Below are 23,889 nucleotides of genomic sequence, written 5' to 3'. Positions count from 1 at the left end.
CCCTTGAAATCCCAGCAGCTGAAAGTTCAAGTGTTAAACGGTGGGACGGTGAATCCAAAAGGGAGCGGACACCGAGCCACCCCAGCCCCAGCTGGGTTTCATGTTTCTGCCTTTCTTTGCTCTATTTCCTGTCTGTCTGGCCAGGGGCTGCCTGATTAGAGATGCTAGTGTGTTCAATCTAGAGCCAGAGACACTATCCAAACGTGAGACTCAGAACCAGCTGATACGTGATGAGAGACAGCAAATTCTCACAGCGTGGTATTGCAGTGGCAGAGTGAAAATTGTCATCATCAACTGATCTGTTTATTCACAGGGCAAACATTGAGTGTCTGCTGTGTGCTGGACACTGGGAAAAAGACTGGAGCTACAAAGATTTGTAAGATGAGATTTTTGCCCTCAAAGTACATGATCTGGTGGGAAAGAAAGAAACAGACAATTGCGGGACATTGCGGTGGGGGTTGAGACAGGGTGTCTCAGGAGTCCTGAGAGCTTGGAAGAGAGGGGAAGACCGTTATCTTTGTCATAAACAGGGGTCAAATCAGACAAGGTGACTTTGAACTGTGTGAAAATCAGTTCAAAGAAGGATGTGAATTGAAGGAGAGGAAGCAGGGTCTAGCCCATCATAAAGGGCCACACACTTCACAGTCCAGGCTTTTGGTAAAAGATTTGAGGGTTGGTTGAAAGATTTTAAGTGGGAAGTTCCAAGGGAAACCTTGAGGTTGAATCCATACATTGACAGCAGTGTTCAAGGATGGACTTACTGGGGAAGAAAATGGGATCAGACAAACTGGGGGACTCTTTCAAAGAAAGGGAGACACTGGGGCTTGGGGCTGAGACAGTGACCAGTTCTAGAATTACGAAGGAGCTCTTTGGCAGATGCAGCATGCAGCTGGGGTGAGAAGGGCTGGAGTCCCGCCTGGCTGCCTTGAGTGGAGAGGATGCTGCTTGTTAAAGCAGGGACTGCGGAGAGAAGACAGCACGCTTCCAGGGCTGGTCAGTTGTGGTTTGATGTACCAAGGAGGCATCCAGGAGGAAATGTGATGACCAGATGGCCAGGAGTGGCCAGAGCTCCAGAGAAAGATCTGGGCTGGTATATAGATAGGTTCCTAACTCAGAAGCTTTCCAGAGCAGCTATAAACCAGGTGTGTAAACCATAAAACTACAGGTAGCAACAAGATAACTATAAAATTCTGGAGAATGATTCAATGTAAAGAAAATGGAAAGAAAGAAACCTGAGAGGCAGAGAGGGAGCCAGGGCCTCAAGAGGAAAGAGGAGACCCAGAGAAGGGAAGAATCATCAAAGCTAAGAGGAGAGATGCCATGGAGAGCTTGGGTCAGCGTAGAAGGGACCCCTACCCACTGCACTTGGAAATCCGAAGGCTCAGGTAAACATGAGATGAGTGATGTCAGTGGATTAAAGGGTGAATTAAACACTAAGCAAAGCACAGAGCGTGTAATGCAGGTGAATGAGGAGCTGAGAGTTACCCTGGCTCATTTGCCTCTGTCTGTAGATGAAGAGATTGAAGTCCAGTAAGGGTGTTTACCCAGCACACTTACAGACTTGAAAACTGGGCTCATATAAGGGACTGGAAGAAGCATGCTTAGAAAGATGGCAGCCGGCTCTTGCGGATCGTCCTGAATTCCAGGGCAGGAATACAAGCTTTGCTTTATTACTGTCATCAGTTTCAACACGGAAGCACTGAAGTTTTTGTGCTGAGTGCCCGCATGTTCATAAGAACATTTAAGAAGATCCATCTAAGGTAAATGAGCATGAGGGTGCAAGAAGATAAAGGATGATAAGACAGGAAGTAGAGACTGGAGACAATAGCAAATTCAGGTGAAAAGGGCTGGGCTTACAGGATGCGAGAAAATTAGAGAATCATGAAGACTCTGTCAACATATGAGCAGAGGAAATGAAATTGAGATGTAGGTTCTCTCCATTCTTGTCTTGAAGGAAGAGAGATTCACTGGTAGGAATAGGAAAATCCAGAAGTATTGTTTTTGACATATATCTAATGACTTTTTTTTTTTTTTTTTTGGCCATGCTGCCCAGTTTGCGAAATCTTAGTTCCCCAACCAGGGATTGAACCTGGGCCCTTGGCAGTGAAACCACGAGTTCTAACCACTGGACTACCTGGGAACTTCCAAAATGCTTTATTTTTCAATGGTGCTTCTGATTTCCTGGAGAAGAACCTAGATTGTACCAGGAGGAGGCTAAACACGTCACCTAATATATATCTTTTAAGGTGTATGTGCTCACTGATGGGAGAACACTGAGCAACCTTCACTTTATCCCTGAGTAAATTCTTTCTGACTCTCATGCTGCTGTATTCCCCAGCCCAGCCATTGGAATGCAAGCCCCTGGTGGTCTGCCTCACCTGTCAGGAGCGATTGAATAACAGAGAACAGCGGTGAGGGCTCATGTTACTAATATTCCATTACTTTTGCAAAGGAGACAAGAGTACATTCATTAGTACACTATGAAATATTACCCTAAATAAGTAAAATTAAATTATGCTTGTCAAAATAAATGAACACTGCACATGCCACAATTCCGTGTCTCTAATTCTTTTAATTATGTTTTTTTTCCTTACTTGCTAATTTGTGAAATTTGCTAACTCACAATGGGCTCCCCTGTCATTAGTGAGAATGAGCTGACTTCTGCCTAGCAGTTTGCACACCCTGCTACCCGTGGCTTCTGGCGTGTTCTACCTTGGCCCCATACAGACTAATTGATTGGTTCTTTTCCTCTCTTCAAGCTTGCTGCAAGCTACATATTAATTTTCACCTTTTGAAATTGGTGATTAGGAGACAAACATTCTCTCTGCAGATGGAAGGACACCATTTCGCTCTGAAATTGGAAATTCCAGTCTACACAGTGACTATCCTTGCCTTCTTTTAAGTGTGGTGTGTGTGTTGTGTTTTCTTCTCAATGAAGAGAAACGATTGTGTTAATTTCCAGCGTGTGACTCTGCTGATCCATCACCCGGAGGGATGCAAAAGTCGCTTTGGCCCAGGTGTTCCTTGGGAGGGCTTCAAATCCAGGCAGTGTTCCCTGAGTGCCTTCTTGTAGTGTGATGCATTCTGAAAGAGTTTTGCAAATATCATCCGATCCATCCTCCCAGTATTTCTATAAGTGAGGCATTTTGAACACCTTTTAATGAATCTGTAGCTCAAAGCTGCTGCTGCTGCTGCTGCTGCTGCGTCACTCCAGTCGTGTCCGACTCTGTGCGACCCCACAGACGGCAGCCCACCAGGCTCCCCCATCCCTGGGATTCTCCAGGCAAGAACACTGGAGTGGGTTGCCATTTCCCTCTCCAATGCATGAAAGTGAAAAGTGAAAGTGAAGTCGCTTAGTCGTGTCCAACTCTTAGCGACCCCATGGACTGCAGCCTACCAGGCTCCTCTGTCCATGGGATTTCCCAGGCAAGAGTCCTGGAGTGGGGTGCCATTAAAGCAGTTAGAGGGATTCCCCAAGTTCATGTATTCGTGAGAGACAGGGTGGGAACACATCTCCCCATCACATGTTTTTTCCTGACCCTGGTGTGTTATAGGCTCACATCAAACTGCCCGGAGATTGCCTAGTATTAAGAAACCATAAAGAAATAGAACCTGTGAAGAGCAAGAGAGAGAGATGATGGTGGGGAAGTGTTAGAGGCAGGAATTGAAGAAAGGCTTACATAGTTATCTCATTCCTAATTTTAACTATTTTTTTGAAGGATATGTTTATTGAAGAACATTGAGAAAAGAACAATGAAAGAATGGGCTTCCCAGGTGGTTCAGTGATAAAAAATCTGCCTGCCAATGCAGGAGACATGGGTGTGATCCCCGGCTCAGAAGATACCCTTGAAGGAGGAAAAGGCAACCCACTCCAGTATTCTTGCCTGGGAAATCCCATGGACAGAGGAGCCTGACGGATTAGAGTCCATGGGATCACAAGAATCGGACATGGCTAAGCGACTGAACAACCACAACAGTAACGACAGAATTGATGCCTAGCAGTGCTGTATTTGCATATTTTATCTTTTAATATTCTCAAGCTGGGATTACACAGCCTCCCCTTGACCATGCACTGGATCTCTGGGCTCACAGAGCAGGAAGAAGACGTAGGATGCTACCTGACCTTCTCTCAGGCTGGGCTCTGTGGGGCTTCCCGCTGGCTCTGTTCTTCCCTGGGGATATGACCCGGGGAACCCGGCACGGCCATGCTGTGTGCTTGTTCACCCTGAGGTCACCAGGCTGGAGACACAGATTAGATGCAGGGAAACCCCAGGAGCTCAGTGTGGTCCCGGCACCCACGGGTGAGGGAGCGCACCTGCCAGCCTCAAGCCACATCGGCTCTCCCAGGTAGAGATGCTGTCCTCATGGAGACCTGCCCCGTAGGCTGAGTTGTGAGGGAAATTAAAAGAAGTGGATTCTGTTTTAAACCACTAAGTTTGGGGTGGTTTGTCACATAGCCATCATCACAGGAACACAGGCATAGTTTTCCTTCCCTGCTTGTGATCATACTGTACCAGGCTCCTCTGTCCATGGGATTCTCCAGGCAAGAATACTGGAGTGGGTTGTCATCCCCTTCTCCAGGAGATCTTTCTTATCCAGGGATTGAACCGGGGTCTCCCATATTGTGTGCAGATTCTTTACCATCTGAGCCACCAGGGAAGCAATTAAGTATATGTAATGTCTAAAAGAAAAGCTCTTGCAGATACATTTCTTTCGTCTAATTATGAGAATGTCCATATAGTAAGGGGAAACATTTTTTGCTGAAACTTTGCTGATACTTTGGCCACCAGATGTGAAGAGCCAACTCATTAGGAAAAAACCCTGATGCTGGGAAAGATTGAGAGCAGGAGGAGAAGGGGGTGACAGAGGATGAGATGGTTGGATGGCATCACCGACTCAGAGGACATGAGTTTGAACAAACTCTGGGAGTTGGTGATGGACAGAGAAGCCTGCTGTGCAGGTGTCCTTGGGATTGCAAAGAGTCCGACACAACTTAGCGACTGAACGATAGGTTACTTTTAAACGTCTAATGTAATCATGAACCAAATCCGTTGTGTAGATGTTTTACTGTGGCCAATTCAATAAGATAGGTTTGGCTCAGATGATTTTTAATTCTCCTTCGAAAACATTTGGATTGGGTCTTGGTTAGTCAGAAGGTGATCACCAGATCCAATGCCATAAAATAATGTGTGCTTAGTCACTCAGTCATGTCTGACTCTTTGCCACCCCATAGACTGTAACCCTCCAGGCTCCTCTGTCCATGGGGATTCTCCAGGCAAGAATACTGGAGTGGGTTGCCATGCCCTCCTCCATGGGATCTTCTCAACTGAGGGATAAAACCCAGTTCTGCTGGGTTATTACAAAATAATGGTAACATGAAATACCTTACATTCTCTTAATACTGAAGCAACACTAGTTGCCTTATTCGTTTAACTTAAAGACTGTCAGCATCAGTGTGGGTGTCAATCTAATATGCACGTGGGGGCTCACCTTATGTTTTGGGGTGTTTCTAAAATCATGGATGTCCCATATGGCATAGCATCTCACACTGTTCACTGCATCCCTAGCCCGGGAACTCTGTATGAATTTTGCCCTTCTGGGGAACTTTGCTCCCATTAGTCCATCTTCCCATGGCTCCTTCTCCATCTCAACATTCAGGCCTTGCCTCCTCCTCAGATCCTGATCATGTGAACTAAAGAGTTTCCCATATCTCTCTTAAGCCCATCACCCTATTTCATATTTTAAAAGTATGTATCATTATCTGAAAACACTCTACCACCCTGCTGGTTTGCTTGTTCTGGCCTCTCCTATTTTCTCTGGAACTGAAACTGCAGAGAGCAGGACCCTTCCCTGTTATTCACTGAGTTATCCCCCACTGCCTGACACATGCCTGGAAATTAGCAACTGTGCCATAAATACTTGTCAAGTGAATACAGGAAGCAAGGATGGATAAGGACTTGATTTCCTTAACAGAAAATCCTTAAAAAAAAGGTTATTTTTGATGTGCTGACCACACCTGTCCCCATCTTCTCTTATTCTGGCTCCTGATTCTTTCCCACCCTGTTTTGAATTCTGCTTTTGGCTCCCTTTGCAGACATGGCAAGCATGTTGCATTCAGATCTTCTGCTATCTTTCTGCATCCATTTCTTTTATTTACCCTGCTTATAGCATCACACCAGTCAATCAATCCCAAAGGAAATCAACCCTGAATATTCACTGGAAGGACTAGTCACTGCTGAAGCTGAAGCTCTGTTACTTTGGCCACCTGATGAGAAGCGTCAGTTCATTGGAAAAGATCCTGATGCTGGCCAAGATTGAGGGCAGGAGGAGAAGGGGGTGACAGAGGATGAGATGGCTGGATGGCATCACTGACTCAATGGACGTGAGTTTGAGCAAACTCCGGGAGATGGTAAAGGACACGGAAGCCTAACATGCTGCAGTCTATGGGGTAGCAGAGAGCTGGACACAACTTAAGTACTGAACAACAGCAAAATGTAGCACAAAAGCCCTTCACATACACACACCTGAAAGTTGCTGGATGTAACTGGTTATATAAACAGAAATATTTGGTTGGGAGAATGTGACAGGGACAAGCTCACGGAGCAGCACTTAGGAAGCCAGGCGGTAGCCTGAGTGTTCCAGTTTGGAATTTCCCTATTATGGAGAAAATGAGAAGCAGGGAAGAGGACTCTTTTCATCTGTCTTCAGACAGGCTTGGCACAAGTACATGAAAAAATATTATCCACTTAGTTCCACTGGCCTGGCAGTTGTCGTAAATGTATCTTAAATTCCTAAATGTATCTTAAATTGCATTCTATCCTCCCATGGTATAGTCAGAGGTTTGATTTCTGAGGCTACTAGCCAGACACACATTTTAACAAAAACTGGGGTCCATTTGTCTTTACTGGAAATATATATATATTTCCAGTAAAGATATATATATATATATATATATATATGTATATATGTGTGTGTGTTTATATATATATATCTATATATAGAGATATATATGAACAGATCCAAGTGGGGAAGTATTCACAGAGGAGAACTGGTTTTCATTCAGTCTTCACATTGGTGCTATTTTTGATGGAAGTGTAATTTACGCAGAGTAGCAAGAGATGCTTTGAATACTCTGAGATCTGACTCTGAGAACCAAAGGTGGTTTTCACAGAAACAGCTTTGCAACCATCAAATCTATATCCATTGGTGGAATAAAGGTTTCAGCCCCATTGCATTCCAATCAGAACTTAATGCTTTCAATGCAGATTAACTGTGGGTTACTCACTCTATCTGATTTTTAAATGTATCCCTGGAAACTAAGCTTGATGCTTTGCCAAAGAGCAGGCCTTTGCCCTTGGCCTTGACATAGCTATTCTTCCTCCAGCAAGCCCCTAGATAGTTACTCTCCAGAAGGACCAAGAATCCCACTCTGATGTGTCTGGGTGCAGCGAGGGAAGGGGGCTCAGGAATCACGGAAGAACTGCAGTGCTGGGGGGAGAAGAGCCACTCATCCGGGTGTCAGCACATGTGAGACCTCAGCCTGGACGCCCATGTGCAGGACCGCTGTGTTCATTCCCAACAGTCAGCACATGGAGATGCAAGGTAGACTCTGCATGGTCTCCTTCTGTCTTTTTAGATGGCATTTCACTTGCAGTTGTAATACTTTGAAGATGATTTAATCTTTCATTGAGTCATGTGAATCAAAGCAAGCAGTGGTGACCATGCAGGCGGTACTCAGCAGGAGTGAAGGAAGGACAGGAACCAGATTTGAGAGGATGACAGATTTTAAGAGCTTTGGAAACTGCTTAGCTGTGGCAGAGGGGGAGAAGGGGCAGGTGAGTGAGGCTTGCAGGACCACTCCAGAGCAGATGCCCTCAAATGCCCTGGGTCAGGATCCGACAAGCCAGTCGGTAAAATTAGGTTAAAAACCACAGTTTAGTTTACTTCTCTCTGGCTCTGTCGATGCTCCTATTAAGAACAGCAGCTCTTCAGATTCCCTGACTTCCACTTTCCCATTTTGTGAATGCAGCCATGGCATCTCTGAAGTGTCCTCCTTTGTCATGATGCAGCCTTGTGCCTGCCTGCCACTTTCCTCTGGCCCCACTTTGTCTACTAGAGGCCTGGCCCTTTCCCCATCTGTGTTAGTTTTCTCTGGCCCCTATGACAAAACACAATAGATCAGGTGGCCTAAAGACAGCAAATAGAGAAATGCATCATGTCACAGTTCTGGAAGCCAGAGGTCCAAGATGGAGGTGATTCAGAAGGCTGTGGGGGGAGTCTGCTTCTGGCCCCTCTCCTAGCTGCTGCTGGTTTGCTGGCATCTTTGGCCTCCCTTGGTTTATCGATGAACCTCCCCCGTCTGAGCTTCATCTTCACCTGGTGTTGTATATGCGTGCAAGGCTGTGTCCAAGCATCCCCCTTTTATAAGAACTGCATTAGGGCCCACCCTGCTCCTGCCTGGCCTCATCTTAACTAATCACATCCACAACAGCACTGTCCACACATCAGGCCACAGCCCAGGTGCTGGGGATTAGGACCTTGACATGTGCCTTCCCAAGGAACACGTTTCAGCCCATGACACCATCTGGTGCTAGGACCCACAGATATACTCACCAGGATGGGGAAGACACTGCCTCCAGCGGCCCATGTTGGAGGCCCCACCATTACTGTTGATGAACCCCGAAGCTTCCACGCTGGGTATTCTCTCCAAGGGTAACATTACCTGTGCACGCAATGAGTGGTGTGGTGCTGCTGTGATTTCAGATGTTCCACCCTCCCAGGAGACCACAAGGAAATGTTGTCCACTTGAGATTTTTCTTTAATACATCCCCCTAGCTGGGCAGTTGAGCATGACCCACAGACCTGGACTATTGGATGACTGAAGAAGAGACCCTTGTTTTGTCTAATGATCCCTGTGATGGCTTTCCATAGAACATGCACAGGTGATGAAAAGGCTGATACTGAAAACCACTGTTCATCACATCACTTCACAAAGTCATATGGCGACATTCTGAAAACCACACTCTTTTCATTGTCTCTCTTAGCCTTGCAAGGCCTTCTGTTTTTATAAAACCTGAATGAAGTTAGGAGGAGATAACAATGAAGAATGGGTCTCATTCATATATCAAGGAAAAGTACCAAATGATTTTTTCAATTCTATGTAAAGCTACTGAGGCCATTGTAGAACTCACTGGGTACATAATACTGGATTTGAGTTGGGAAGTTGTGCATTAAAAAGATGTCAAGATTCAAGTTACTCCGTGGAGGATGGCATGGATATAGAGTGTCGACCATAGTGAATTCCCTGTTAGTGAATGTGGTCAAGTCCAAGGTAAATGATGAAAGGCCAAAGAGATGGGCAGAGAGCCAGGTGGTGACTAACTCATCATGGGGGCTCAATGTCTGTTGGAGGGATGAATGAATGAATGGAAGCATCATATGCGTCACCCAAATTCATGGACTTTAAAGTGTCTCTTAACTCTGAGAATCTATGAGTCTATAATTATCTTGTCCCATATCAACCTGTGAAAAACTAGCAGTATTCTTTCTAAAATGTGTGTGCAATGTAAATTACTTTATTGATAGCTAAGCCATAGATTCATATTTTGGCATTCTGAGAGAGGAAATTCTCTCTGAATGCTCAATGCTGATACGTGTATTGGCTGTCTGGCATGCCATCATTCATGCCATCTGTTCTGGTGGCATTATGCCTAATTGCAAGGTGGCCTGACAGTTTTAAGGGGCTTTGCATGCCAATCACATTTGAGCTTAGCTAGCTAACCTGCAGAACTCAGAACATAACAAGCTGAAAAAAGTTGCCCTGCTGGTAGATCACAACTTCAAATGAAAAGATCATGCCTCATTAAAAATGGCCATGTTTTTTGAGTGTGGCAGGTACCCTTCAAAGAGTCTCTGTTGCATTTACCTTTCCTTCAGTGACCACTGCTGTGGGCAGGTCATGTGTGAAGAGGATATAATTGACAAAGATTCCGTCTTATCCAGCCTGAATCACTGACACGTTATAAATGTTCCGGATCCCTAAAACTCTCATGCTTGAGAATAAATGCAGCGACCTGCCAGAATTTCACAGCATTGTCTTCCTATAATGAGCAAACATCTGTTCACTCAAATCCAGTTTATCTTTTGGAAACGATGCAGTTGGAGACTGGATGTGGGTGCATTTGCTTACCTCCTGGAATTGTCATGGAAAAGACCCAACATAAGCATTAAAATATGTAGATTGCAAAACAGGAAATTAAACTGCTTTCTTGACATTGAAAATCTGGGAATGTACACTTAGGCTTACAGCTGCTGGTTACAGATGAGATAGTAGTAGGCTCAGAGATGTTAAAAGACTTACTCAAAATCAAATAGGTAGCTTCTGCAGAACTGGGATTATATCAGCCAATATACTCTCCTTTCTTCCAACATTACTGGAATAATGATATTTGTTACTCTGGTTAAAATGGTCATCATGGCTCTACTCAAGTCTGGATTGACCATGATGTGTTTTTCCTTTTTACTTTCTCTCCCTTTAGTAGCTTTTTATTTTATTTTATTTTTCAGTATCAACTCAACTGTCCATGCATTTAAACATATGTCTTAAGTATTGTTGTCATTGTTCAGTCACTAAGTAACATCAACTCTGCAACCCATAGGCTGTCTCCTCTGTCCCTGAATTTCCCAGGCAAGAATACTGGAGTGGGTTTCCATTTCCTTCTCCAGGGGATCTTCCTGGCCCAGGGTTCAAATCTGCATCTCCTACTTGGCAGGCAGATTCTTTACCATTGAGCCACTAGGGAAGCCCTTCTTGAGTATAATTTGAAGATCTGATGTTTTTCATCTTATAAATAAACTCTTTGAGATATTTAATAAGAGTTAATATAAGTCATATTTTTATGAAGTGATCTCTGTTTGGAGCCGAGCTCTCACTGTACCTGCTGCAGACAGGTGCTTTTGTGTTTTCATATATTCCATAGTATGGTACTCAGTACATAGCAGAAGCACAATACTATTCTGTACTGAATAGAGAAGAGTGACGTGAATAAGACCAGAGAAGGTGGGAATGGAAGGAAAGGGAAGTAACATTGCCCATGACTGTGTGCATGAATGATGGTGGCCTCCGAGGGCAGTGCTCCTCACACACTATTTTTAGGCGTCATTCTCTATTTAAACACATTTGCACGCATGCGTGACTTCAATACTGCATACACTGAACTTGACAGAGCCTAGTTAAGACTATATTTTTATCCCATTTTAAACCCACCTTATTGGTCTCCTTTACTTCATTTCTGAGTGGTTAGCTCTCATCCCTATTTTCATCATAATAATGTATTATAGTACACTCATTTGTAGTCATTAAAACCTCCAAGATGGTCTAAGTCCACATTTTTATCTCACTTCTATATTTCCATTGATCCCTACCCCAGGATTCAGGTCTGAGTAAGGCTCTGCAGCCTTCCACGGAAAAGCAGGGTGTCATCTGCTCTGATTCTTCATCTCATGTTATACTTTCTAGTTTCTTACATATGCTTCCTCTAAAGGAAGGAGCAGGATAAGGTCTTCTGTGATTAAGGACCTCTGTGAAGATTCCACAACATTGGTTAGTCACGCTGGCGCAAATGCTGTGGGTTTAACTGAAGCATAATTGGCTCCATGTCCTCCTTGTTCTCCCTGCTGATGTCAGATAATGCATTGATTGTGTCAGTAATGCATTGATTTTGTCAAATAATGCATTGATTATGTCAATTCAGATCAGTTCGGTCACTCAGTCATGTCCAACTCTGCAACACCATGGACTGTAGCATGCCAGGCTTCCCTGTCCATCACCAACTCCTGCAGCTTGCTCAAACTCCTGTCCATCGAGTGGGTGATGCCATCCAACCATCCCATCCTCTGTCATCCCCTTCTCCTCCCACCTTCAATCTTTCCCAGCATCAGGGTCTTTTCCGAAGATTCAGTTCTTCACATCAGGTGGCCAAAGTATTGGAGTTTCAGCTTCAGCATCAGTCCTTCCAATGATTATTCAAGACTGATTTCCTTTAGGATGGACTGGTTTGATGTCCTTACAATCCAAGGGATGCTCAAGAGTCTTCTCCAGCACCACAGTTCAAAAGCATCAATTCTTTGGCTCTCAGCTTTCTTTATGGTCCAACTCTCACATCCATATGTGACTATTGGAAAAACGATAGCTTTGACTAGACAGATCTTTGTCGGCAAAGTAATGTGTCTGCTTTTTAATATGCTGTCTATGTTAGTCATAGCTTTTCTTCCAAGGAGCAAGTGTCTTTTAATTTCATGGCTGCAGTCACCATCTGCAGTGATTTTGGAGCCTAAGAAAAGAAAGTCTGTCACTGTTTCTATTGTTTTCCCATCTATTTGCCATGAAGTGATGGGACTGGATGACTGACAGAGGATGAGAAGGTTGGATAGCATCACCGATTCAATGGACATGAACTTGGGTGAACTCCAGGAGATGAAAAGGAACAGGGTAGCCTGTTGCGCTGCAGTCCATGGGGTCCCAGAGAGTCAGACACGACTGAGTGACTGAACTGAACTGATGGGACCAGATGCCATGATCTTCATTTTCTGAATGTTGAGTTTTAAACCAGCTTTTTCACTCTCCTCTGATAATGATTTCACTCTTATCTGATTATGTCAGATAATGCATTGATTGCATCAGATAATGCATGGATTGTGTCAGATAATGCATTATCTGATGTCAGACTCTGTATTACACATGACCCAAAGTACCTTTAGTTCAAAATGAGTTCTCTAGATGAAGGATGTGTACTAGTACAATGTTTTAAAGTTTTTTTTTGACAAAACGTGGTATTATCAATGTTTATGGGAAAGCAGTGAGATAATGCATCGGTATGGATGACGTTCAGTTGCTTTCCTGGGAGTCTTCTCTTGCCTATAGGAAACCCCCAGAATTCTTGCTCTCCAAAGTCTGCAAATATACACACCTGCCAGGGGGAATACAGACCTCTCCCGAGGGAAATGAAGACACTTGACAAGAGACATAGGGCTACCTGAAAGGAAAATGCCAGCACCTGCCAGTGTTAGAGCATCCCTCTCCAGTGGAAAAGCAGACACATCCCTATAGCAACACAGACCTTCCCAAGAGCAGAGGTGTCTGCTGCTGGAGTTACATTCACCTTTGGAGGTGATGCTGTGTCCACCACTCACCCAAGTGGAATCTAGGCCCCTCCTGAGAGCCCCTCCTGTTCCCTTGGGGAGATGCTGGTGTCCCCAGCCTCTCCCAGGTTTGTTCCTGACTGTGGGAGCGGTGCAGTTATTCCCAAGATGGGATGGGGGAACTGGCTGGCTCTTGGTCTTTTCTTGGGGTGGCACCCATTCTCTTCCTGAGGCACCTCACCTGCACCAGCCTGGTGGTGATCCTGGGGGCCTCTGCCCTGTCGTCCCTTTTCTCTCTCCAGCTAGGGTTCATTTCTAGTATCTCCTTATTTGAAGTCCAAATAAGAATGATAGATTATCTCAGAACCACCTTTGACTACTTCTTAGCAATTTCTGAAAAGGATGGGTCTAGCTACCATTTTTAGAAAGCGACAGACTTGTCCATCTTGGTCCTCAGCTTAATGGCTCTAAAAATGAGGAAAAATGTATATCCAGTTACATTTATTTATATCCAATCTTGATCTGAAAACTCTCCGAGGTAGTTCTTAGAAAAAATAATATTTAATTACTGGTGCACAATAACACAGTTGAATAATTTTTCTAGGAATTCACTCAATCCCTGCGTTTAGGACTCTTTATTATATGATGACCCAAAGCAACCTTCAGTTCAAAATGAGTTCTCTAGACAAAGGATGTATAATAATAGTACAATGTTTTAAAGTTTCTTTGATAAAATGCAGCATTTATCTTAACAATGTTTATGAGAAAGCAGTGAGTCATTTTCTCAAAGGGCAGCAGAGATCAAAATGCTATAGATGGTCCAGGTGCCATACATGCAAATTGAAAGCCTGGGATTCATTTAGTTCTTAGTGCACATAAGTAGCAACACCATTTTGATAGCATCCGTTTTCTGATCCGTAAAGGAATGGAAATTAAATGTATCTCAATGAGTTAATCTAGGGTTTGCACAATGTAACATAATGTCTCCTAACTGACACATAGAAACATTTCTTTAAATTTGTGAAAGAAAAATGTGATTTATTAAAATCAGAGTCTTACCTAAGTAAACACATTTTGAGCCATTCAGAGGATGAGATGGCTGGATGGCATCGCTGACTTGATGGACGTGAGTCTGAGTGAACTCCGGGAGTTGGTGATGGACAGGGAGGCTTGGCGTGCTCTGATTCATGGGGTCGCAAAGAGTTGGACATGACTGAGCGACTGAACTGAACTGAACCATTCACATCTCTCAACATTTTGTTTCAAGAAACCCGGATAAATATTATATCCCCATATGATGGATGGGAAAATTGAGCCCAAGGACATATTTGCTAAATAAGTAAGAACCTTTCTTGAAAGACAAATCATAGCATCATAGTTTTTATCATGACTAGGGAGTGAAATCACTTTGCAAAGCAAGAATGTTCTGCGTGTGCTGTCTGGGTCAATTATCATCATTTGGCCGGTCCTTCTGCCTCTCACAGGGAGGCCATGTCAATAAGCCAAGCCCTCCAAGGCTTCATGTGGCTGCAATTAAGGTTCAGCCCTCCCCTGGGATTTTCAGAATCTGGGCATATTGTGGATAAATCCACACCATCTGAAAAGGTGGAGAGGAGAGAAATAAACAGGACAGGAGATTGCCAGCTTTCCATGAGACATGCTTGCTTTTCTGCAGCCTTCTTCGCTTCAGTGATGACTTTTATGTTCTATTGATTTTCATGTTATTTCCCATTTTTTTAGCAGAATGGCTTGAAGCAATAGCAGCAGTAAAGCAATGTTTCTGTCAGTCATCTCTGTCTTTCTCACTCACACACATGTTCTCTCCATCACGTACATACAAACACACATAACTCTTGCGAGTGTTGAGTTTCCAAATAGAGGAAATAAGGCTGAGATTTCTAGGACAATCTAGGACCACCCCTCAAAGCTTTTAGAATTTAGAACTGTTCTTAGAACACATCTGAAAAGGGATGAGCACATTGAACTCCAGCACCTCTGATCTTGAGGGCTGGCATCATGGACCCATCAACTTTTTCAACTTTGGCATTTTACCCAGAAATGCTCCCCCCCCCCCCCCCCCCAGTTTCTGCCCTGTGTTAGGCCATGTGATAGTATTCAAGAGTATCTGGAGAATAATCCTGAAGAGGACAGCAGGGCAGAGTCAGCATAAAGCCAGGAGGAGTTAAAGACCAAGGGCCATGGTTGACAAGATTATAAGAAGCCCACCAGGTTTACACACCTGGTGTAATCCTTAGGACAGTGTATAGAATGGATATCATTCCCAGGATAAGATTAGATTACAAAGCAGAGCTGGCCCTAAGGTAGAATGTCCTGGGAAACACTGAGCTAAAGATGAGCCCTTATAGGTGATAAGCCTAATCCTGAATGTATGCGTGCTCAGTTGTGTCCAATTGTTTGTGACCTCATGGACTGTAGCCCACCAGGCTCCTCTGTCCTTGGAATTCTCCAGGCGAGAATACTGGAGCATGTTGCCATTTCATTCTCCAGAGGATCTTCCCAGCTTGGGGATCAAATCCCCGTCTCCTTCAAGTCTCCTGTATTGGCAGACAGATTCTTTACCACTGAGCCACCTGGGAAGCCCCTCATCCTGAATAAAGATGAGCAAACCAAATACATAAATAAGAACAAAGTATGAACAGGGAGGTTTTACGTGAGGAGGATACTTTATTTCTGGCTTTGAGATGGGGGGGACCACCTGGCAGGGAAGATAGGAGGCCTCTAGGAATGAGTGGTACCAGCTGTGAGTCCTTTAACTTTGTTCTTCTTTTTAAAGATTATTTGGCTGTTCCGTCTGCGCTGCATCTCCCTGTGAATCTTAGGTTTGGAATGCATTTGTTTTTCCTTAAGATTATTTATTCTACAAAAAAAATAAATAAATAATTTTCTTAGGTACAGGCAGCAATTCCATCACCATTTATGGAAAATCAAAAAGGTTTTGATGCTGAAACACTGAATCTTGAGTCCTGTGTCTCAATCACTTTACATTTATCGTCTCATGTACTTTCTTAGGGAGGCAGTGGGCTGGTTGAGAATAACTGGCTTAAGGGAAACACTGGGGCTGTAGCTGAGAAGGAAAGAACAACCTGAAGGCCAGGGGTGAGAAACAGATAGAAATTTCAGGCCCGAGCGAAGCCACAGCCGCAAGCATAAGTGATGTGGTCAAGGTGCCTGGCACACATCACACTACTTCATAGGCATACACTGAATTAATTACTAGGTCAAGGTCAAGAATCTGAGTAATGGTGTGGGATTCACATGGAGGCTCTCTGAGCCATGTGGAGGGCCAGAAGGTCATTTCTGTGTGGGTGTAGCTTCTGCCTGGGTCCCAGAGCAGCTGAGTAATGAAATTATACAATCTACATTGTACAATTGTGTCCTCCTTTTTTATTTCCCTCTAAGTCCAGTTCTTTTGAGCCTAACCGCGACACACTCTTATGACATTTGATTACTGGCTTTTCAAGCACAACGTAACACAGTCTGTTTTCATCTGCTGTTTGCTTAGCGCTCATCAGATGCTGGCCACCCCCAGCAGCCTCTCAGTGGAAGGGCACTGCCTAGAGATCAGCTCGGGTCTGCATGCCAGTGTCTTAGCTTGTTCCGATGCCGCCAGAAAATCCCACAGACTGGGTGGATGGTAAACAGCAGAGGTTTATCCTTCACAGTTCTGATGGCCACAAGTCTAAGATGCAGGCACCAGCAGGGTCTCCTTCAGGTGAGGGTCCTCCTGGTTCACAGTTCACACCCCGTTTATGGAGGAAGGGGCAATGGAGCTCTCTGTGTCCTGTTTATAAGGATCTCCTAGAACTAATGCCAAAAAAAGATGTCCTTTTCATCATAGGGGACTGGAATGCAAAAGTAGGAAGTCAAGAGATACCTGGAGTGACAGGCAAGTTTGGCCTTGGAGTACAAAATGAAGCAAGGCAAAGGCTAAGAGAGTTTTGCCAAAAGAATGCATTGGACATAGCAAACACTCTCTTCCAACAATGCAAGGGACGACTCTAAACATGAACATCACCAGGTGGTCAATACCGAAATCAGATTATATTCTTTGCAGCCGAAGATGGAAAAGCTCTATACAGTCAGCAAAAACAAGGCTGGGAGCTGACTCTGGCTCAGATCATCATTTCCTTATTGAAAAATTCAGGCTCAAATTGAAGAAAGTAAGGAAAACCACTAGGCCATTCAGGTTTATAAGAACATGAGTCCTATTTATGAGGGTTCCTCCCTCGTGACCCTCCCAGCTCCCAAAGGCCCTATCTCCTAACACCATCACATGTGGGGTTGAGGCTTCAATATATGAATTTGGGGAGGACACAAGCATTCAGTTTCAAGCACAGGTCAAACGACATAATCTTTCCATGACTCAACCTCTTTGTCATTAAAAAACGTGAATAATCGTCACACCTACCTCATAGTTTGTTTTGAGGATTAGATGAGTTCGTATATGGAAACTACTTAGAATAACCTCTGTCATGCTGCTGCTAAGTCACTTCAGTCATGTCCAACTCTGTGCGACCCCATAGACGGCAGCCCACCAGGCTCCCCCATCCCTGGGATTCTGCAGGCAAGAACACTGGAGTGGGTTGCCATTTCCTTCTCCAACATCTGTCATAGATAGTATTAATCTAAATACATATTAATATATTCCACTGTTCTGAAAGGTATCTGAAAAATTATACTTCTCACTTCTCCAGGGATTTAAAAAGTACTTAGGTAGATATAATGCAGACATGAAATAACTGGAGCATAACTAAGGAATAAATCTCGTTTAATTGCCTGTAAGTACAATGGGTATCGGGGCTTCCCAGGTGTGCTAGTGGTAAAGAACCCACCTGACAATGCAGGAGCTGCAGGAGACGCAGGTTTGATCCCTGGGTCGGAAGATCCCCTGGAGGAGGGCACAGCAACCCACTCCAGTATTCTTGCCTGGAGAATCCCATGGACAGAGGAGCCTGGCAGGCTAGAGTCCACGTGGTTGCTAAGAGTCAGACACGACTGAAGAGACTGAGCATGCAATGGTTATTCAGAGGTCGAGAGGGCATCTGAAATTGGCACAAGCAGAGAAGATTCCTAAAGAGGATCAGGAGTCATCCTCAAAATACAAGATGCGCTTGTTTCTGCTACACTGTTTCTCCTCAAGTCCAACCTTTTTGGCAAGAGCAGCTATTGCTCTAACTTCCCCCTCCTGTCACATTATGCAAAATATTGCCATGTTTAAACCTTGGTCATGAGCATTTGTGCAGTTATATGAGGAATGGAATGTGTATTCCAGAGGGATCTAATTCCATATATCACTCAGCATCTAAATAGCATTTTTGAGTAGGTTTTAGGGTTCTTCGATTAATCCTCTCCCCCTGACAGGTTTTAAATAATCTATTCAGGACGTTTAGAGCTTAGCAGAACCTAAGCACCACCGTCCTATTCTGGAATTTCTCTCCATGGTCACTGCTACACATTATTCTCCACGGTCAGGGTGGGGAATGGTCTTCCCTGGTGGCTCAGATGGTAAAGAATCCGCCTGCAAGGCAGGAGACCTGGGTTCAGTTGCTGGGTTGGGAAGATCCCCTGGAGAAGGGAACGGCTACCCACTCCAGTATTCTGGCCTGGAGAATTCCGTGGACTGTATAGTTCACGGGGTCACAAAGAGTCAGACACAACTGAGCGACTTTCACTTTCAGTTTCAGGGTGGAGCGCATCCAGCACTCGGTCAGGAAGACTCACTCCAGCCAGCGCTGAGGGTGCTGACCTGCTGGGCTCCACCAGCATCTGCATCAGGCGGTGTGCCTTCTCTCTGGCTGGTCCTGCTTCCTGGACACACTGTCTTCTTGAGAGGATTTCTTCTGACTTAGGATGGCTCACCTTATTTTCTGACGTTATGACATGCATGCAGTATAAACGGCACATGAAGTTTGAATTTTGATTTTTTTCCACGGTGAGCGACATGCTGTGAGAAACCCTCTGGTGATGCTGGGCAGGGACAGTCCCAGCTCCTGTGAGCCATGTGATCCAAAGGGTAAGTGGCTTCCACCCTGACAACTGTTCTGCACCCAGATGACATTTCCAGCACAGTATTCAATAAATCACAGGAGATTTTCAGCACTCTATTACAAAACAGGTTTTGTTCTAGACAATTTTACCCAACTGTGGGCTAATGTCAGTGTTCTGAGTATGTTTATGGTAGTCAATGACAACTGACTCCGGTACTCATGCCTGGAAAATCCCATGGACAGAGGAGCCTGGTGGGCTGCAGTCCATGGGGTCGCTAGGAGTCGGACACGACTGAGCGACTTCACTTTCACTTTTTACTTTCATGCATTGGAGAAGGAAATGGCAACCCACTCCAGTGTTCTTGCCTGGAGAATCCCAGGGACGGGGGAGCCTGGTGGGCTGCCATCTATGGGGTCACACAGAGTCAGACACGACTGAAGCGACTTAGCAGGAGCAGCAGCAGCAGCAGACTACATTAAGGTATTAGGTAAATTAAATGCATTTTTTACTTACAATGTTTTCAACTTCTGATGTATTTATCAGTCTCTACTTACATAAGTCTGATAAGTAGAGAAAGATCTGTACATAAAATAATACATATATATAGAATACATTTATACTTATACATTAAATAGAGTATAGGAATATATGTTATATATCATCTATTTTTACATTGTTTTAATATGTACAATATATAAATTGTTATGATTTATCAGGTTTATATAATGCCATAATAATTAGAGAAAGATCTGTACATAAAATAATATAATATATAATACGTTTGAGATTATTATATATAATACAGGAATATATGTCACATATAATATATTTATATAATCTATAATATGCACAATATAAATATACAACATATTTATATATTATATATCATGTTTTATATATATGTATTAAAAATCAAGAGTCTTCCATTCCAGAGACAGTAAGAACATTATTTCTCTTTGGAGCCAGCATGGTAAATAATTGGCACGTGTATGTTGAGTGGAGGACAGAAGATATTGTAGAAAAGGAGAGGTCAGGCAGCGAGCAACAGCTAGGAGCAGGAATCTACCACTGGCCACTGGAGAGACTCCCTGTGGATAGGATAACACGGTGAGGAAGGGTCTGCCTTTTGGAAAGAAGCTGAGATTTCTTGGCCTGCATTTGCCACATCTGAACTATCTAGTATTGGGCAAGCCTCTTTTCATTCTTATCTGCAAAATGAGATTAGTAACACCACTTATTCCATAGCATTGGTGAGAAGAAAAAAATTGAAAGTAAAAGAAATTGAATAGTTGTGTTAGGACATTGCATAACACAAGATAACTTTGTCATAAATATCAGCTTTAATCATTATTATTTTATCCACTTTTAAATGAAATGTTTGAGAAAACAGCTGTACCAGACTTTGATAGATAACATAGCATTTGAATCATCCAACTGACTCCACATGTTTGGTTCCCGTTCTTACTAAAACAATTTCTGATTTTGCTTCTTTCATAGCTCAGTTGGCAGAAAATGAATTCACATTCACACTGAAATGAACTTTCCAGCCTGTGTGACACAGCTTTCCCATTAGAAAGGAACACCCTGACATTATGGTTCTGGCATTAAGAACTGAGTCAGTATCATTTAATCCCCCTGAGACAAATCTCTCCTGGGTATAAACAAGAGTGGATTTCTGGTCAACCTCCCACCCCCAGGCATTTTGAGTTCATTTGAGCAACATCAATAAATGGGACCTTTAGTGGTCACCTGTGGTGCTAGTTCCCATATCTACTTAGAACCCACTGGAGTGTCCCCAGGACACCCAGGGGAGTCCTATGCACACTGAAGTAAGTGGGAAAGGTTGGTTCCATTGGCCTTGCTTCCCTGGGGTTTGTTAATCATAATATGATCTGATACGAACATCTTTGTTCCTTATTCTTTCCAGCAAAACACCTACAAAGATACCCATCTGATTGTTATATCCTGTATTTGAGCTCTTGCAGCTGGACAGGCTGCAAAATCAACTGGGAGGTATGCAATCTGTTATAGGTTGAATTGTGTCACCCAGAAAGATATGTGAAAGTCCCAACTCCGAGTGTCTCCAGATATGACCCTATGTGAAAATAGGGCTATTGAGGATAAAATTCGTTAGCATGAGGTTATGATGGACTGCAGTGGGCCCCAAACCCAATATGATTGGTGTCCTTAAAAGAAGAGGAGAGACACAAATAGGAGAATGACATGTGAAGACAGATACATGCTAACAAAGGAAGGCCAAGGATTGGTATTAAGTCTAGAGCTGGAAGTGGCAAGAAAGACTCGCTATAGACTTCAAGGGGAGGATGGTCCTGCCAACACTGTGATTTTGGAGTTCTCCTCTCCAAAACTGTAAAACAATAACTGTCTCTTGTGCTAAGTCTCCCAGTATGTGGTGTTTTGTTCCAACAGCCATGCCCCCCACCAGCAGCCATTAGAACCCTTGGCCTCACTGACCCTGGATTTGCTTAAGGCACCATCCTATGCTGAGCATGTGTTTGACATGAGGTTGGAAAAAGGCAGCACTTCATCTTAGGCATCAAATACAAACAAATAAGAATATTTGGGATCCTAATGTGAAAATGCCTGTTTCTATTAGTTGGCTCTGATTAGCTATCTGCCTTTTCCTACTAAAAGGAAAATCCATGGCGTAATTGAATTAGTCAGTCTCTTGTAAATGAATGGTTTAGAACAGAATGGCTTTATCAAGATATCCTTGTAGGATTTTTATCCCTCATTGATTCCATCCCAGTAAGTGCATACAATTCAACATCAAGAAAAAGAAGAATATGCTGAAGACGCATTATTTTATAATGCAGGAAAGCAGACCTATAGAGATTCTTATAGACTTTGACTGTCAGCCAGATTTTTAAAAGGGCTAAATTCTTCCAAGTTATTTCTTATTTTGGGGAACTGGATCCATACAATAGTGAAAAATTTATCATATCAATTAATATGATAGAAAAATGTGATGTATTGATTATCCTCTGATCAAATACTCCGTCTCATAGAACTCTTGATTCAGACATTCTGACTTGACTGGATGGGTTATTAGCCAAGGAATAAACTGGCTGATCTCATGAAAGCATTATAGTGAGGGAGGTGCAGTTGTTAAAAGAAAAAAAAAAAAGAGTGCCATAAATTTTGTGCCCGGTAGCTCTTCATGCAGACTCACATTCTACACAGATGGTAGCACATTTCAGTTGCATAAGCAGCCCCTTATCACCATATCTCTCTTTTGTGTACGTTACCGTGGCAAGCAGAGCCCAAGGCTATTGGCAGAGCTGAAAAAAAAAATTTTTTTTAAATGATTGCCACTGCTTTGGGATTAGGTAAACTGCGAGGAACCAGAAGCAGGGCTTTCCAGTTTGAGAGCTTGTGCATTTGCCAAATGAGTGGTTTTGAAAATTAGCCTTCCTTTGCTGAAACATGTTTTTCTACACTCTAAGAAACCTCCGCATAAAAGGGAAATGTTGTGTCAGGACACAGGAGGCAAATTGAACACTGTGTCTCCTACTTTTTCTTTATTTTCATTTTCTCTTGTGGAATGAAGACAGGCAAAATACAAGCCACATTTATATTCCACCACTCTTTTTGGTGGCTTCCAGGAGACAGTCTGGAGGCGGTTGACAGAGTGACCCCACTTGCAGGAGCACCTACTATGCCTAAGAGACAGCTATGAATAACAGGTTGACCAGAAGTCCAGGTGAGCGGGGAAGCCTCCAGGAAGCATTTGAGATAGATGTTCAGTGACCTCAAGTCTATAGAAAAGACTTTGACAAAGGCACAAGGGAATATTGTCCAAATGCCCTTCTTCCAGTCTCACGATTTTTGGCAGAATATATTGTCAACTAAGAGCCAGGGTAGTATGGAGGACCCCCAAAATAAAAATCTTGAAATCCTGGAGGTTTAAGTAAGGACACCCTCCTTCCCAACTTGCTGCCAGAGGCAAAAACTAGTTGAGTTGGAAGACTAGTTGCAGAGAGAGGGTGGGCAGTGGGGAGGTTGGTTCAGAACCAGTATCTACAGCTCACAAGTGGTAAAGGAGAGGAAGGCACACATTTCACCATCCTAAGAATCTAGATATGTGGCCACAGAGCCTGTCTCCTCAGAATAAGACTTTTGGACTAAAATCTAGAGCTTCTTCCATGACATCAACTTGCCTTCTCTTTTTATTAACCTTGATAATGGAGACCAGAGATCTCAGATGTTTCATCTTTAAATGCTCTGCAACAGTTACTACTTGAAGGTAACTAATGGTTACCCTCCCCAGCCTGAGGGTAGGGGAGGGATGATAAGCTCATGCTGTCTTGGCTCAGCATCCAGATCCCAGAAATTTGAATGAGGTATAGGAATTTATTTGGGAGCCAGGAGACCGCACATGGTTATTTATTTGTTATCCTACCGTGTATGTTGCATGTCCATCAGCTGTTCTAGGCCCAAGGGAGCAGAACCAATATGCTGCTGCAGATGTAGAGGGCAGCCCTGGAAGGGGTGAGTCTGGCGTGGGGGCATTGGGGGAGGGGATGAACACAGCTCAGCTGCACGTGGCTGTTCTGGGGAAAGCCCACTTAGCACCTGTCATTTAATGAGAACTGAGAGGGAAAAACCTGAATCATTTTCTTACTATCTGATGATTGAGTCTGGTATGGAGACAATTGAGGGGAGGAAACAATGAAAACTCAGGAACCTGAAATATCACTGAATCTTCAAGGCAGAAAG

At 43.7% G+C, this 23,889-nt stretch overlaps 1 long non-coding RNA gene across 3 annotated transcripts in view; it reads left to right on the top strand.

Moving 5' to 3' along the window:
- Nucleotides 1-23,889, top strand: part of LOC102408807 — an 84,013-nt gene that overhangs the window by 35,036 nt on the left and 25,088 nt on the right. The window contains exons 2-4 of one of the 3 annotated variants that reach the window (XR_006543595.2): nucleotides 18,840-19,174; nucleotides 21,077-21,162; nucleotides 23,596-23,661. The exons of 1 other annotated variant lie outside the window; for it this stretch is intronic. This is a non-coding gene — a long non-coding RNA (uncharacterized LOC102408807). The remainder of the gene's footprint in view (nucleotides 1-18,839; nucleotides 19,175-21,076; nucleotides 21,163-23,595; nucleotides 23,662-23,889) is intronic. One more of the 3 variants, XR_006543596.2, reaches the window with a different exon arrangement.

The sequence above is a fragment of the Bubalus bubalis genome, chromosome 12 (assembly GCF_019923935.1).
Source record: "Bubalus bubalis isolate 160015118507 breed Murrah chromosome 12, NDDB_SH_1, whole genome shotgun sequence".
Lineage (NCBI taxonomy): Eukaryota > Metazoa > Chordata > Mammalia > Artiodactyla > Bovidae > Bubalus > Bubalus bubalis.
The sequence above is the reverse complement of the archived record's forward strand: the minus strand, read 5'-3'. Positions and strand labels throughout refer to the sequence as shown.